Raw genomic sequence first — 18,172 nt, 5'->3', positions numbered from 1 at the left:
TCCTGTTGTCTGATTGCTCTGGCTAATGCTGGGGACAACATACAATGACAGGGACTGCCAGCAGAGGGCCTGGATGGAGACATCTCAAAAGCCTGAAGCAAGTTCAGAGCTAAACAAAAATTCACAGCTGAGGAATGCCGAATGGCTGAGAAACACCTAAAGAAATGTTCAACATCTTTAGTCATAAGGGAAATGCAAATCAAAACAACCCTGAGATTTCACCTCACACCAGTGAGAATGGCTAAGATCAAAAACTCAGGTGACAGCAGATGCTGGCGAGGATGCAGAGAAAGAGGAACACTCCTCCATTGTTGGTGGGATTGCAGACTGGTACAACCATTCTGGAAATCAGTCTGGAGGTTCCTCAGAAAATTGGACATTGAACTGCCTGAGGATCCAGCTATACCTCTCTTGGGCATATACCCAAAAGATGCCCCAACATATAAAAAAGTCACATGCTCCACTATGTTCATAGCAGCCTTATTTATAATAGCCAGAAGCTGGAAAGAACCCAGATGCCCTTCAACAGAGGAATGGATACAGAAAATGTGGTACATCTACACAATGGAATATTACTCAGCTATCAAAAACAATGACTTTATGAAATTCGTAGGCAAATGTTCGGAACTGGAAAATATCATCCTGAGTGAGGTAACCCAATCACAGAAAAACACACATGGTATGCACTCATTGATAAGTGGCTATTAGCCCAAATGCTCGAATTACCCTAGATGCCTAGAACAAATGAAACTGAAGACGGATGATCAAAATGTGAATGCTTCACTCCTTCTTTTTTTTTTATTATTTTTTTTTATTATCTTGAGTATTTCTTATATACATTTCAAGTGTTATTCCCTTTCCCGGTTTCCGGACAGACATCACCCTCCCCCCTCCCCTTCCTTGTGGGTGTTCCCCTCCCAAACCTCTCCCCATTGCCACCCTCCCCGCATAGTCTAGTTCACTGGGGGTTCAGTCTTAGCAGGACCCAGGGCTTCCCCTTTCACTGGTACTCTTACTAGGATATTCACTGCTACCTATGGGGACAGAGTCCAGGGTCAGTCCATGTATAGTCTTTAGGTAGTGGCTTAGTCCCTGGAAGCTCTGGTTGCTTGACATTGTTGTACACATGGGGTCTCGAGCCCCTTCAAGCTCTTCCAGTTCTTTCTCTGATTCCTTCAACGGGGGACCTATTCTCAGTTCAGTGGTTTGCTGCTGGCATTCGCCTCTGTATTTGCTGTATTCTGGCTGTGTCTCTCAGGAGCGATCTACATCCGGCTCCTGTCGGTCTGCACTTCTTTGCTTCATCCATCTTGTCTAATTGGGTGGCTGTATATGTATGGGCCACCTGTGGGGCAGGCTCTGAATGGGTGTTCCTTCAGTCTCTGTTTTAATCTTTGCCTCTCCCTTCCCTGCCAAGGGTATTCTTTTTCCTCATTTAAAGAAGGAGTGAAGCATTCACATTTTGATCATCCGTCTTGAGTTTCCTTTGTTCTAGGGATCTAGGGTAATTCAAGCATTTGGGCTAATAGCCACTTATCAATGAGTGCATACCATGTATGTCTTTCTGTGAGTGGGTTAGCTCACTCAGGATGATATTTTCCAGTTCCAACCATTTGCCTACGAATTTCATAAACTCGTTGTTTTTGATAGCTGAGTAATATTCCATTGTGTAGATGTACCACATTTTCTGTATCCATTCCTCTGTTGAAGGGCATCTGGGTTCTTTCCAGTTTCTGGCTATTATAAATAAGGCTGCGATGAACATAGTGGAGCACGTGTCTCTTTTATATGTTGAGGCATCTTTTGGGTATATGCCCAAGAGAGGTATGGCTGGATCCTCAGGCAGTTCAATGTCCAATTTTCTGAGGAACCTCCAGACTGATTTCCAGAATGGTTTTACCAGTCTGCAATCCCACCAACAATGGAGGAGTGTTCCTCTTTCTCCACATCCTCGCCAGCATCTGCTGTCACCTGAGTTTTTGATCTTAGCCATTCTCACTAGTGTGAGGTGAAATCTCAGGGTTGTTTTGATTTGCATTTCCCTTATGACTAAAGATGTTGAACATTTCTTTAGGTGTTTCTCAGCCATTCGGCATTCCTCAGCTGTGAATTCTTTGTTCAGCTCTGAACCCCATTTTTTAATAGGGTTATTTGTTTCCCTGCGGTCTAACTTCTTGAGTTCTTTGTATATTTTGGATATAAGGCCTCTATCTGTTATAGGATTGGTAAAGATCTTTTCCCAATCTGTTGGTTGTCGTTTTGTCCTAACCACAGTGTCCTTTGCCTTACAGAAGCTTTGCAGTTTTATGAGATCCCATTTGTCGATTCTTGATCTTAGAGCATAAGCCATTGGTGTTTTGTTCAGGAAATTTTTTCCAGTGCCCATGTGTTCCAGATGCTTCCCTAGTTTTTCTTCTATTAGTTTGAGTGTGTCTGGTTTGATGTGGAGGTCCTTGATCCACTTGGACTTAAGCTTTGTACAGGGTGATAAGCATGGATCGATCTGCATTCTTCTACATGTTGCCCTCCAGTTGAACCAGCACCATTTGCTGAAAATGCTATCTTTTTTCCATTGGATGGTTTTGGCTCCTTTGTCAAAAATCAAGTGACCATAGGTGTGTGGGTTCATTTCTGGGTCTTCAATTCTATTCCATTGGTCTATCTGTCTGTCTCTGTACCAATACCATGCAGTTTTTATCACTATTGCTCTGTAATACTGCTTGAGTTCAGGGATAGTGATTCCCCCTGAAGTCCTCTTATTGTTGAGGATAGCTTTAGCTATCCTGGGTTTTTTGTTATTCCAGATGAATTTGCAAATTGTTCTGTCTAACTCTTTGAAGAATTGGATTGGTATTTTGATGGGGATTGCATTGAATCTGTAGATTGCTTTTGGTAAAATGGCCATTTTTACTATATTAATCCTGCCAATCCATGAGCATGGGAGATCTTTCCATCTTCTGAGGTCTTCTTCAATTTCTTTCCTCAGTGTCTTGAAGTTCTTATTGTACAGATCTTTTACTTGCTTTGTTAAAGTCACACCGAGGTACTTTATATCATTTGGGTCTATTATAAAGGGTGTCGTTTCCCTAATTTCTTTCTCAGCTTGTTTCTCTTTTGTATAGAGGAAGGCAACTGATTTATTTGAGTTAATTTTATACCCAGCCACTTTGCTGAAGCTGTTTATCAGCTTTAGTAGTTCTCTGGTGGAACTTTTGGGATCACTTAAATATACTATCATGTCGTCTGCAAATAGTGATATTTTGACCTCTTCTTTTCCGATCTGTATCCCCTTGATCTCCTTTTGTTGTCTGATTGCTCTGGCTAGAACTTCAAGAACTATATTGAATAAGTAGGGAGAGAGTGGGCAGCCTTGTCTAGTCCCTGATTTTAGTGGGATTGCTTCAAGTTTCTCTCCATTTAGTTTAATGTTAGCAACTGGTTTGCTGTATATGGCTTTTACTATGTTTAGGTATGGGCCTTGAATACCTATTCTTTCCAGGACTTTTATCATGAAGGGGTGTTGAATTTTGTCGAATGCTTTCTCTGCATCTAATGAAATGATCATGTGGTTCTGTTCTTTCAGTTTGTTTATATGATGGATCACGTTGATGGTTTTCCTTATATTAAACCATCCCTGCATGCCTGCGATGAAGCCTACTTGATCATGGTGGATGATTGTTTTGATGTGCTCATGAATTCGGTTTGCCAGAATTTTATTGAGTATTTTTGCGTCGATATTCATAAGGGAAATTGGTCTGAAGTTCTCTTTCTTTGTTGGGTCTTTGTGTGGTTTAGGTATAAGAGTAATTGTGGCTTCATAGAAGGAATTCGGTAGGGCTCCATCTGTTTCAATTTTGTGGAATAGTTTGGATAATATTGGTATAAGGTCTTCTATGAAGGTTTGATAGAATTCTGCACTAAACCCGTCTGGACCTGGGCTCTTTTTGGTTGGGAGACCTTTAATGACTGCTTCTATTTCCTTAGGAGTTATGGGGTTGTTTAACTGGTTTATCTGTTCCTGATTTAACTTCGATACCTGGTATCTGTCTAGGAAATTGTCCATTTCCTGAAGATTTTCAAGTTTTGTTGAATATAGGTTTTCATAGTAAGATCTGATGATTTTTTTAATTTCCTCTGAATCTGTAGTTATGTCTCCCTTTTCATTTCTGATTTTGTTAATTTGGACGCACTCTCTGTGTCCTCTCGTTAGTCTGGCTAAGGGTTTATCTATCTTGTTGATTTTCTCAAAGAACCAACTTTTGGTTCTGTTGATTCTTTCTATGGTCCTTTTTGTTTCTACTTGGTTGATTTCTGCTCTGAGTTTGATTATTTCTTGCCTTCTACTCCTCCTGGGTGTATTTGCTTCTTTTTGTTCTAGAGCTTTTAGGTGTGCTGTCAAGCTGCTGACATATGCTCTTTCCTGTTTCTTTCTGCAGGCACTCAGCGCTATGAGTTTTCCTCTTAGCACAGCTTTCATTGTGTCCCATAAGTTTGGGTATGTTGTACCTTCATTTTCATTAAATTCTAAAAAGTTTTTAATTTCTTTCTTTATTTCTTCCTTGACCAGGTTATCATTGAGTAGAGCATTGTTCAATTTCCACGTATATGTGGGCATTCTTCCCTTATTGTTATTGAAGACCAGTTTTAGGCCGTGGTGGTCCGATAGCACGCATGGGATTATTTCTATCTTTCTGTACCTGTTGAGGCCCGTTTTTTGACCAATTATATGGTCAATTTTGGAGAAAGTACCATGAGGAGCTGAGAAGAAGGTATATCCTTTTGCTTTAGGATAGAATGTTCTATAAATATCCGTTAAGTCCATTTGGCTCATGACTTCTCTTAGTCTGTCTACATCTCTGTTTAATTTCTGTTTCCATGATCTGTCCATTGATGAGAGTGGGGTGTTGAAATCTCCCACTATTATTGTGTGAGGTGCAATGTGTGTTTTGAGCTTTAGTAAGGTTTCTTTTACATATGTAGGTGCCCTTTTATTTGGGGCATAGATATTTAGGATTGAGAGTTCATCTTGGTGGATTTTTCCTTTGATGAATATGAAGTGTCCTTCCTTATCTTTTTTGATGACTTTTAGTTGAAAATTGATTTTATTTGATATTAGAATGGCTACTCCAGCTTGCTTCTTCTGACCATTTGCTTGGAAAATTGTTTTCCAGCCTTTCACTCTGAGGTAATGTCTGTCTTTGTCTCTGAGGTGTGTTTCCTGTAGGCAGCAGAATGCAGGGTCCTCGTTGCGTATTCAGTTTGTTAATCTATGTCTTTTTATTGGGGAGTTGAGGCCATTGATATTGAGAGATATTAAGGAATAGTGATTATTGCTTCCTGTTATATTCATATTTGGAAGTGAGGTTATGTTTGTGTGCTTTCATTCTCTTTGTTTTGTTGCCAAGATGATCAGTTTCTTGCTTCTAGGGTATAGCTTGCCTCCTTATGTTGGGCTTTACCCTTTATTATCCTTTGTAGTGCTGGACTTGTAGAAAGATATTTTGTAAATTTGGTTTTGTCATGGAATATCTTGGTTTCTCCATCTATGTTAATTGAGAGTTTTGCAGGATACAGTAACCTGGGCTGGCATTTGTGTTCTCTTAGGGTCTGTATGACATCTGTCCAGGATCTTCTGGCCTTCATAGTTTCTGGCGAAAAGTCTGGTGTGATTCTGATAGGTCTGCCTTTATATGTTACTTGACCTTTTTCCCTTACTGCTTTTAATATTCTTTCTTTATTTTGTGCGTTTGTTGTTTTGACAATTATGTGACGGGAGGTGTTTCTTTTCTGGTCCAATCTATTTGGAGTTCTGTAGGCTTCTTGTATGCCTATGGGTATCTCTTTTTTTAGGTTAGGGAAGTTTTCTTCTATGATTTTGTTGAAGATATTTACTGGTCCTTTGAGCTGGGAGTCTTCACTCTCTTCTATACCTATTATCCTTAGGTTTGATCTTCTCATTGAGTCCTGGATTTCCTGTATGTTTTGGACCAGTAGCTTTTTCTGCTTTACATTATCTTTGACAGTTGAGTCAATGATTTCTATGGAATCTTCTGCTCCTGAGATTCTCTCTTCCATCTCTTGAATTCTGTTGGTGAAGCTTGTATCTACAGCTCCTTGTCTTTTCTTTTGATTTTCTATGTCCAGGGTTGTTTCCATGTGTTCTTTCTTGATTGCTTCTATTTCCATTTTTAATTCCTTCAACTGTTTGATTGTGTTTTCCTGGAATTCTTTCAGGGATTTTTGCGATTCCTCTCTGTAGGCTTCTACTTGTTCTCTAAGGGAGTTCTTTATGTCTTTCTTGAAGTCCTCCAGCATCATGATCAAATATGATTTTGAAACTAGGTCTTGCTTTTCTGGTGTGTTTGGATATTCCGTGTTTGCTTTCGTGGGAGAATTGGGCTCCGATGATGCCATGTAGTCTTGGTTTCTGTTGCTTGGGTTCCTGCGCTTGCCTCTCGCCATCAGATTATCTCTAGTGTTACTTTGTTCTGCTATTTCTGACAGTGGCTAGACTGTCCTATAACCTGTGTGTCAGGAGTGCTGTAGACCTGTTTTCCTGTTTTCTTTCAGCCAGTTATGGGGACAGAGTGTTCTGCTTTCGGGCGTGTAGTTTTTCCTCTCTACAGGTCTTCAGCTGTTCCTGTGGGCCTGTGTCTTGAGTTCACCAGGCAGGTTTCTTGCAGGGGAAAAGTTGGTCCTACCTGTGGTTCCAAGGCTCAAGTTTGCTGGTGGGGTACTGCCTAAGTCCTCTCCGCTGTGGCAGCAACCGGGAAAATCTGTGCCGCTCCTTCCGGGAGCCTCCGTGCACCAGGGTTTCAGATGACGTTTGGTGTTTTCCTCTGGCGCCTGGATGTGCACAGAGTGCAGTCTCTTCTGGTTTCCCAGGCGTGTCCGCCTGTCTGAAGGTTCAGCTCTCCCTCCCACGGGATTTGGTTGCAGAGAACTGTTTATCCGGTCTGTTTCCTTCAGGTTCTGGCAGTGTCTCAGACGCAGTGGTCCTGCCGCTCCCGGACCCTCCCCTACGGGAACCCAGAGGCCTTATACAGTTGCATCTTGGGCCAGGGATGTGGGCAGGGGTGGGCAGTGTTGGTGGTCTCCTCCGCTCTATAGCCTCAGTAGTGCCCACTTGATCAGGCGGTGAGGTCTCTCTCCCACGGGGTTTGGGAGCAGAGAGCTGCTGCGGTCCGGGATCCGCCGTTGTGGGCTTCACTTCTTCTTTAAAAGGGGAACAAGAATACCCTTGGCAGGGAATAAAGAGGCAAAGATTAAAACAGACACAGAAGGAACACCCATTCAGAGCCTGCCCCACATGTGGCCCATGCATATACAGCCATCCAATTAGACAAGATGGACGAAGCAAAGAAGTGCAGGCCGACAGGAGCAGGATGTAGATTTCTCCCGAGAGACACAGCCAGAATACAGCAAACACAGAGGCGTATGCCAGCAGCAAACCACTGAATTGAGAATAGTACGCCCGTTGAAGGAATCGGAGAAAGAAGTGGAAGAGCTTGAAGGGGCTCGAGACCCCATATGTATAACAATGCCAAGCAACCAGATCTTCCAGGGACTAAGCCACTACCTAAAGACTATATACATGGACTGACCCTGGACACTGACCTCATATGTAGCAATGAATATCCTAGTAAGAGCACCAGTGGAAGGGGAAGCCCTGGGTCCTGCTAAGACTGAACCACCAGTGAACTAGATTGTTGGGGGGAGGGCAGCAAGGGGGGAGGATGGGGAGGGGAACACCCATTAAGAAGGGGAGGGGGGAAGGGGGAAGTTTGCCCGAAAACCGGGAAAGGGAATAACACTCGAAATGTATATAAGAAATACTCAAGTTAATAAAAAAAAAAAGAAATGGTGGTTTTGCCTATATTGAATTCTGAGTTTCAAAATTATGGTTCATTTTTCTTTATTCCTTAATTAAGCTTTTTATTAAGTTTTTGATTAACCATTACACCCTTAGATGCACAGTGCTAGGATCATAGTAGGTGCTCATTAAATCTCTGACCATCGGGGCAGAGGAATGATAAGAAAGTATGTATTTTCTGTAAGTTCTGTCAGTTTCGGGAACAGGTGATTTTAGGCTTACCAGTCATAGCTTGGTATCTGGTCCCACACAAGACAACTTGACAGAATCCCCTTTCTGGCCATTATGTTCAACTTATTTTTCTCTTAATCATTCTTGAAAATCATGGAAGTAATGTGGAAAATTGATTGTACCTGCAGTATAGCAAAAAAGGCCAGTCTAGATAGGTAAGCAGTTATGTTTGTCCATGAGCTGACGTCTTAAAACATCTAGATTTTAGGAATTTGGTGTTGTGTTTTCCAAAGATACATCTTACAACATACAGATAACGTCGTAATAGAATAAAGGAATCTTTTGATTTAGCACCAAATTCCATAAAGCAATGACTACTGCACAGCTCTCTTGGCCATATGAATTACAGAAATTATATTTCACTTTTTTTAAGGAAATAACGAAAGTACTTAAGGTTGAAAAAAGCCCATTGGAAAAGGTCCCTGTGGTTTTTCTCTTTGGTTTCTTGTGCTCTTTCTAGAGGACGACTTTAAGAAGTCAGGGCAGTCAGGTTGTCATTGTGGTCAGGCAGTCATGAGCAGATGGTTAAGCGATGTGCTAGGGCCCCATAGGCCAATGAGCCAAGCTGAAGAGGACAGGCTAGACAGTGAGCCTGACTGAAGAGCAGAGGCTAGCCACTCCTGACTGAAGAGCAGAGGCTAGCCAGTGAGCCTGACTGAAGAGCAGAGGCTAGCCACTCCTGACTGAAGAGCAGAGGCTAGCCAGTGAGCCTGACTGAAGAGCAGAGGCTAGCCAGTGAGCCTGACTGAAGAGCAGACGCTAGTCAGTGAGCCTAGCTGAAGAGCAGAGGCTAGCCAGTGAGCCTGACTGAAGATCAGAGGCTAGCCACTGAGCCAGGCTGAAGAGCAGAGGCTAGCCAGTGAGCCTGACTGAAGAGCAGAGGCTAGCCAGTGAGCCAGGCTGAAGGCTGAAGAGCAGTGATTTTAACCTTTATTTCTAAGTTCTTCAGTTTTCCTAAAATTTCTACAAAAGTTTGCCTCCATAAAGTTTGGCTTTAAAGGTTCTCCTTGCTCTCTTCTTCTTATCTCCTTTCCTCTTGCTCTTATCACACAATGATTTCCTTACTCTCAATGCCTTACTCTCAATGCTATGCCTTTACTTCTAAGTTCTTCTTCAGTTCTGTTCTGTTCTGTTCAGTTCTGTCTAAAAAGCTTTCTCTCTCTTTGTCTGCAGCATTTGTATATCTTTCTGAACACAGCATCACATGGTGAAAAGTTCACCACAAGTTTGCACAGGAATTCAAATCATAAGTTGGATAATCAGTTTACGACATAGAATGTTTACATGCACATCCATGAAGAGTAATCATCAGGATAAACTGTCACCATCTGTTACTGGCTCTGCACGTTCATGGAGAGTAAAAGCTGTAATTTTTATGAGAAAAGAATAAGTGAAATTACCTATAGGCAAATCCAGTCAATTATTTATGTTCAGTCCTTTCACCTATAGTAAATCATTGGTTCTCTTTTTATGAACCTTGGTTAATTGGTTTATACCCTCTTAGGATGGGCTCTAATTTGTAGATGCCTCCTTGGTATTGCAGAAGCAATTCACTCATGACACTTTAAGAATGGCAGGGTTCTCAATGCAATTTTGATTATCAGAAAGAACATAATAGCAGTCCTAATATAAAAGCTTAAAATTACTAATCTAATTTTAAGAATTCTTATAGAACCATCATTAGGAATTAAGAAATCATCTATTTGTCTATACATCATCACTCCAAGACAATACATCTTCGTTGCTCTGTGGTGATCTGCTCAAAAGAGTGGGGTAAAGAGCATGACAAATACAGAGGCAGATGCTTGAGGCCAACCATTCAGCTGAGAGCAGGGTCCCCAATGGAGGACTAAGAGAAAGGATTGAGGGAGCTGAAGGGGTTTACAGCCCCATAAGAACAACACTAAGAAACACCCAGAGCTCCCAGGGCCAAAACCACCATCGAAAGAGTACACATGGACAGACCCATGGCTACAGCTGCATATGTAGAAGAGGCTGGCCTTCTTGGGCACAAATGGGAGGAGAAGCCCTTGGTCTTGTCAAGGCTTGATGCCCCAGTGTAGGGGAAACCAGAACAGGGAGGCAGGTAGACCTGGATGTTTGGGTGGGTGTGGTAAGACCCTCATAGTAGAAGGGGGAGGCGTGTTATAAGGTGTTTTTTGGATGGGAAACCAGTAAAAGGGATAACATTGGAAATGTAACAAAAGCCCTCTCTGGATGGACAGGGGCTAAGGTGCTCTGAGTCCCTACTTCCCTGCTGCCTCCCTTTGATCGCAACTGTGGTGCATGGTGTCAGCCTGGGACACTCCATGGGCTGCTGCTGGCACTGGTCCTGGCGTTCAGGGCCAAGAGCATGATGAACAAGGAGCACATGGTTTGTCCCGATTCAGAGTAGGGCCAGTGGCCACCAGAGGACAAGCACAGCTTCCTGTACGATCATGAGGTCTTCCTGGGCAAGGAGGACTCCAAGACCTTTGATAGCTAAGCCTGGACGAGAGCAGGAGAGGCTGGGGAAAATTGTTGATCCAATTGACAATGATGGAGGTGGCCTTGTTACTACTGAAGACCTGAAAGTTTGGACCAAACTGGTACAGAAAAGATACATCTACCATAATGTGACTAAACTCTGGAAGGATTATGATAGCGACATAGAGGAAAAGATCTCCTGGGAAGAATACAGGCAGGCCACCTATGGTTACTACCTGGGAAACCTTGCTGAATTCCAAGATAGCTCTGCTCATCACAACTTTAAAAAGTTGCCTCCACGAGATGAGAGGAGGTTTAAGGCCTTGACGGTGACCTGACAGCTACTCAGGACGGGTTCATTGCTTTTCTACACTAAGAGGATTTAGAACATATGAGGAGATTGTAGTTCTGGAAACCCTGGAGGATATCGACAAGAACGGGGATGGTTTTGTGGACTAGGATGAGTACATTGTGGACATCTTTTTCCCATGAGGACAATTGCCCTGAGACAGACTGGGTTTTGTCTGGGGAGCAGTTCAATGATTTGCCAGATCTGAACAAGGATGGGAAGCTGGACTTGGATGAGATTCACCATTGGATCCTCCCTCAGGACTATGACCATGCACAGATTGAGGCCCACCATCTGGTGTATGAGTCAGACAAAAACAAGCATGAGATACTGTCCAAGGAGGAGATTCTAGACAACTGGAACATGTTTGTGGGAAGCCAAGCCACCAATTATGTGGAAGATCTTATCAAAAATCATGATGAATTTTGAAAGACAGTCATCCTCATGTGGCCAATGGTCACAGCTTCCTGCGGATGTTCTGGGTTATTGCTATATTTGTCAAGTATATGGCAGTTGTGTCCCTAAACAATGAGAAACCTTTCTAAAGCTCCAAAAAATCATACAAAGCACCAAACAATAATAGTAGGAGATTTAAACACGCCACTTTCATCAGTGGACAGATCAGGGAAACAGAAATTAAACAGAGACATAGAAAGACTTACAGAAGTTATGAAACAAATGGATTTAACATATACTTATAGAACATTCCACCCTAAAACCAAAGGATTTACCTTCTTCTCAGCATCTCATGGTACCTTCTCCAAAATTGACCATATAATCGGTCACAAAACAGGCCTCAACAGGTACAGGAAGATAGAAATAATCCCATGCATCCTTTCAAAAAACCACGGACTAAGGCTGCTGATCAATAACAAGAAAAAGTACAGAAAGCCCACATATACATGGAGGGTGAAGTCAATGACAACTTGGTCATTGGAGACATACGAAAGAAATTAAAGATTTCTTAGAATTTAATGAAAATGAAGGTACAACATACCCAATCTTATAGGACACAATAAAAGCAACGCTAAGAGGAAAACTCACAGCTCTGAGTGCCTGCAAAAAGAAACAGGAGAGAGCATATGTCAGCAGCTTGACAGCACACCTAAAAGCTCTAGAAAAAAAATTAAATAAACCCTAGAGGAGTAGAAGGCAGGATATAATCAAACTCAGGGCTGAAATCAAACAAGAAGAAATAAAACCGAGAATCAAAAGAATCAGCAAACCCAGGAGCTGGTTCTTTGTGAAAATCAACAAGATATATCAACACTTAGCCATACTAACCAGAGGTCACAGAGAGTGTATCCAAATTAATAAAATCCAAAATAAAAGGGAGACATAACAACAAAATCTGAAGAAATTAAAAAGATCATCAGATCCTACTACAAAACATATATTCAACAAAACTGGAAAATGTGGAGGAAATGGATAATTTTCTATACAGATACCAGGTACCACAGTTAAATCAGGAACAAATGAACCATCTAAACAACCCCATAACTCATAAAGAAATAGAAACTGTTATTAAACATCTTCCATCCAAAAAGAGCCCAGGACCAGATGGATTTAGTGCAGAATTCTATCAGACCTTCATAGAAGAGTTCATACCAATACTGTCCAAAATACTCCGCAAAATACAAACAGACAGAGCACTACCAAATTCCTTCCATGAAGCCACAATTACTCTTATACCTAAACCATACAAAGATACAACAAAGATAGAGAAATTCAGACCAATTTCCTTTATGAATATTGATGCAAAAATGCTCAATAAAATTCTTGCAAACTGAATCCAAGAACACATCCAAACAATCATCCATGATGATCAAGTAGGCCTCATGGCAATGATGCAGGGATGGTTTAATATACAGAAATCCATCAACGAAATTTACCATATAAACAAACTCAAAGGAAAAAAACCCACATGATCATTTCATTAGATGCTGAGAAATCATTTGACAAAATTCAGTACCCTTTTATTAATAAAGTCCTGGAAAGATCAGGAATTAAAGGCCCATATCTAAATATAGGAAAATGCAAAATACATCCAACCAGTAGCTAATATCAAACGAAACTGAGAAAATTGAAGGAATCCCACTAAAATCAGGGACGAGACAAGGCTGCCTACTCTTTCCCTACTTTTTCAATATGGTACTTAAAGTCCTAGCCATAGAAATCAAACAATGAAAGTAGGTCAAAGGGTAATAATTAGAAGGGATGAAATCAAAACACTAATATTTGAAGATGATAAGATAGTATACATAAGCAACACCAAAATTCTAACAGAGAACTACTTAACCTGATCAACAACTTCAGCAAACTGTCCGAGTATAAAATTAACTCAAACAATTCAGTAGCCTTCCTCTACTCAAAGGGTAAACAGGCTGAGAGAAATGAGGGAAATGACACCCTTCACAACAGTCCCAAATAATATAAAATAACTTGCTGTTACTAGAACCAAGCAAGTAAAAAATCTGTATGACAAGAACTTCAAATCTCTGAAAAAATTGAATATCTCAGAAGATGGAAAGATCTCCCATGCTCATAGATTGGCAGGATGAATATGGTAAAAAATGACCATTTTGTCAAAGGCAATCTACAGATTCAATGCCATCACCAACAATATTCCTACTCAATTCTATATAAAGGTAGAAAGTGCAATTTGCCATCATTCGGTATACCATAAATCCCAGGATAGCAAAAACTATACTCTTTACCAATCCTGCTTCTGATGGACGGTAATATCCAAAGTATACACAAAACACTAGAAGTTAGAGAACAGAGAGCCAAACACCCCTGTTAATAAATGGGGTTCAGAGCTAAAGAAAACATTCTCAGCTGAGGAATATCTGACAGCTGGAAAGCACCTAAAGAAATGCTTAACATACTTAGTCATCACGGAAATGCAAATCAAAACAACCCTAAGTATCCACCTCACACCAGTCAGGATGGCTAAGATCAAAAACTCAGGCAACAACAGATGCTGGCAACTATGTGGAGAAAGAGGAACACTCCTCCATTGTTGCTGGGATTGCAAGCTGGTACAAGCACTCTGGAAATCAGTCTGAAGGTTCCTCAGAAAATTGAATATTCCACTACCTGAGCACAGAGCTATACCTGTCCTGGGCATATACCCGAAAGATGCTCCAACATACAACAACACACATGCTGCACTAAGTTCATAGCAGCCTTATTCATAATAGCCAGAAGCTGGAATGAACCCAGATGTCCTTCAACAGAGGAATGGATTTGAAAAATGTGGTACATCTAAACAATGGAGTACCACTCAGCTATCAAAAACAATGACTACGTTCAATAAATAGGCAAATGGATAGAACTAGAAAATATCATCCACAGTGAGGTAATCCAATCACAGAAAAACACACTTGGTATGCTGTTGGGAGCGATGGTCTTAAAGCCCTCCATTATTGATGTTATTATTATGGTTAGCATTAAGTTTGTCTGGGTTCATGGAAAATCCCCAGCCAGGTGCAGAAGACTAATACAAATGTGGTGGTCAAGATGAATAATCATATGATAACGTGTGACGTTAAGATACCAAATGTCATGACCTGTAACCTCTCTGAAAAACCAACAGCCTGCTGACTAATAGATATGACAAACCTGTGACCTTTCTGACAACCTGTCAACATCAGCGGATTCCCTGACCACATGAATATTGTGTCCTTGGCGTGCGTAAATGTTTCTTACTTCTCTCCTCTCTCTGTTACCCATTTTATGGTACAAATTCAGCCTTGGGGAAAAATAAAATTGTCGCCTTGATCAGACTCTTGTCTTGGAGTCCTTCTTCGCATCTCTTGTCCCTCATTCTCTTCCAGGTACTCAGCACCCCTCGTTGACAGTATGCACTCATTGATAAGTGGATATTGACCAAAACCTCGAATTACCCAATATGCAATCTGCAGATCTCAGGAAACTCAAGAAGAAGGATGACCAAAGTGCAGATGCTCCCACTCCTTCTTAAAATGGGGAACAAAAATATCCATAGGACCGGATATGGAGGCCAAATCTAAAGCAGAAACTGAAGGAACAGCCATTCAGAGCTTGCCCCACATGTGGCCCATATATATACAGCCACCAAAACTAGGTAAGATTGATGAAGCTAAAAAGTGATTACTGAAAGGGACCGGATATATATCTCCAGACACATCCAGAGCATGTCAAATAAAGAGGTCAGTGCTAGCAGTAAACTACTGAACTGAGAACAGGACGCCCTTTATGGGAATTAGAAGAAGGATTCAAAGAGCTGAAGGGCTTGCAACTCCATAAGAACTCTATGCCAACCAAATAAACCACTAGCAAAAGACTATACATGGACTGACCCAGGGGTCCAACTGCATATATAGGAGAGAATAGCCTTGTTGGGGCACCTGTGGAAGGGGAAGCCCTTGTTCTTAACAAGGTGGGACCCTGACTGCAGGGAAATGTCTAGGAAGGGGTTTCTAAGTGGCATGGATTGGGGGACCATACATATGGGAGAGGTCACGGCAGGGTGGCTTATGGACCAAAAGCTGGGAAATGGAATAGGTTTGAAATGTAAATAAAAAGTATATATCTATTAAAAAAATAAAATTTAAAAATATGATAATAATACTAAGAAATAATCAAAAAAAAGAAAATGTGAATAAGAAAGAAATTTTAGGCTTTGGAAAAAGATGAATGCCAGGTACTTGAAAAACTGTATGACCATGGTAAACACATTAATATACGTGAGAAATATTTTTACATGTTAATGAACTGCATCTTTTTTTTAAATACTGAATGGAAATCCAGTCCCTTCCTGGCTGTGAGGCTAGGGATCCAGATGTAGTGGAATTCATTATTTGTTGGTCCTGAACCTTTGAGTCTGCTTCTAACACAGCTTATGCCAAGGAAACTAGGCCAAGGTGATATCTAAGCCATTGACCAAACTATCTGGACTAACAATTACATGTGAAATTCCACCTTGTAAATGGGAGGAGAGGAATAAAAGATACCTTTAAGGATTTAAAAAAAATGAAATGTACCCAAAAAATCCAATAAAAAAGTTTAAAATAGGGGTTGGGGATTTAGCTCAGCGGTAGAGTGCTTTCCTAGCGAGCGAAAGGCCCTGGGTTCGGTCCCCAGCTCGGAAAAAAAAAGAAAAAAAAAAAAACAAAGAAGAAAAAAGAAAAAGAAAAAAAAGTTTAAAATAAAAATAACGTAGGAAATACAAAATACTCGGGTGCCACGCCACAATCACGATGTGTTTCTTCTGTGATAGCTTACAGGTTAATTTACTTCTCTATGACTGTTTTCTTATTTGAAAGTAAGAAATGGCATCATCTGTGGAGTGGATGGTGAGAACAAAAGCTTTGCCTAACTTAAATAATCGATCCCTCCCAAGCACATGCTTAACATTCTAAGCACAGGGAAATTTCCTGAGGGGATTAAAAAACAAAATCCAAACATAAAACAGGAACAACAATGATTTAAAAACATTCTGCACGCTGGGTATGAAGGCATGTTACAACTTTAATCAGCTTTGTAGGTATTTCTAATAAACACACAAAGAAACAAAAATCCCATCACAGTCCTAGCAGTTGCATCCAACAAAGAGAGAGCTGTGAGGTAGTGCCTGCTGCTTCTTTCCCCAGATACCCCTGGGCCTCAGGCCTGCATCCAGTGAGCTGGACCAAGAGCAGCCAGGTTGAAATTCCTGCTACCATGGCAGGATTCTGCAGGAACATTTCCCTTTGACAACAAGGAACCTGTGTGGAGGAGACCTCTTGGTGAGTCCACAAGGACTCTAAGTGTCCTATTCTACAGGGAGAAGCCCTGCCAGGTCTTTGACAAGGCCAGCCAGTTGTTTGGGTAAGTCTCTGGTCCTGTGGCAGAGGGCGAGGAATGGCAGAGAGAATGGCAGCTCCACTGAGAGCAAAGGATAACCCTTCTAGGTCTATGACCTCCTAATTAATTTATCTTTTCACCTGATGCCTATTCACATTTTCTTACTATCATACAACTGTGATCTTGATGAGAAGCTGGTCTCTTGTTTTCTTAATCAGTTCTTTGTTGTCACAGACGTTTTTAACTTACTCCAGCCCATGAGACTTATTCATACCTTCTGTATGCAGTAGGACCCTTGGTGGGCCTGTCATCTCAAAAATAGAAGGTTCAGTAATCCAAAAGATTGGACTCTAGTTTACCTCAGGCCAGGAAAGAAGTCAGCCACCATTAGAAAAAGAGCAAGGGAAAAATTACATAGGAAAAACAAGTGCCTTAATTAGAAGAAAAGATCCTCAACTTCTAAGGGGTGCACATCTGCACCCCTCTCTTCTGAGCTTTGTAAAGTGATGTTGTATAACTCTAGATGGTAGTAAAAGGCAGAGCTCTTCCCAGAAAGGTCAATGGGGAGAGGTTTGGGAGGGGAACACCCATAAGGAAGGGGAGGGGGGAGGGTGATGTTTGTCCGGAAACCGGGAAAGGGAATAACACTTGAAATGTATATAAGAAATATTCAAGTTAATAAAAAAAAAAGAAAGGAAGATAATATTTTAGGTATTAGACACTTGTCATTTCAGAATTCAAGCTTTTATCCCCATGTAAATTCTGGTCACATCACTAAAGAACACAGCTCGTGATTGAAATTCAAACTCATTAAATATTTTGTAAGTAACTTGTAGCTGCAAAAGGTGGTATCTTCATGTTGTACGTACCAGAATTGTTGGTAAAATCTAAGAAATAAAATTTCAAAGAGACTATCAAAAAAAAAAGAAAAAAGAAAAAACTGCCTCCCCCTTGGCCCCTAGAGATTTGGGTGCTAAGAAGAATCTGTTCTCCAATTGAGGGTTGTAAGCAACTCTCCCCAGCAAAAGCATTGTTGACTTTTAATTAAGCAGAGAGAAACATCTAGCTTTGAAATAGAGGTTGCCAAATGGTATTCCCAGTGACACATGAGAGACTGGAGGAATGGGTCTCCACAGAAATTCATCACTTTGGAGAGAGTTGGTTAGTAGGTAGGCCATAGAACTTTCCATTGACATCATCAGTAAGCCCCTCACTGGACAATCTTTTGTATCTAAGAGATCCCTAGAATCTTCTGTGATGTCACCAGTGTTGTGGTGACACCAACTGCCTTTGAGATATTCCTTCAGTTCCCTTTGGGTTCACAAGCAGGCATGTTTCGCCAGCTGCTCAGGCTATTTCGAAGGAAAGGGGAGATCAAGGAGAGACCACACCAGGTCAGAGGGAAGCTGACCCCCTCTCTAGTG

Source organism: Rattus norvegicus, chromosome 9 (assembly GCF_036323735.1).
Source record: "Rattus norvegicus strain BN/NHsdMcwi chromosome 9, GRCr8, whole genome shotgun sequence".
NCBI classification, from domain to species: domain Eukaryota; kingdom Metazoa; phylum Chordata; class Mammalia; order Rodentia; family Muridae; genus Rattus; species Rattus norvegicus.
Note: the sequence above shows the minus strand (reverse complement) of the source record.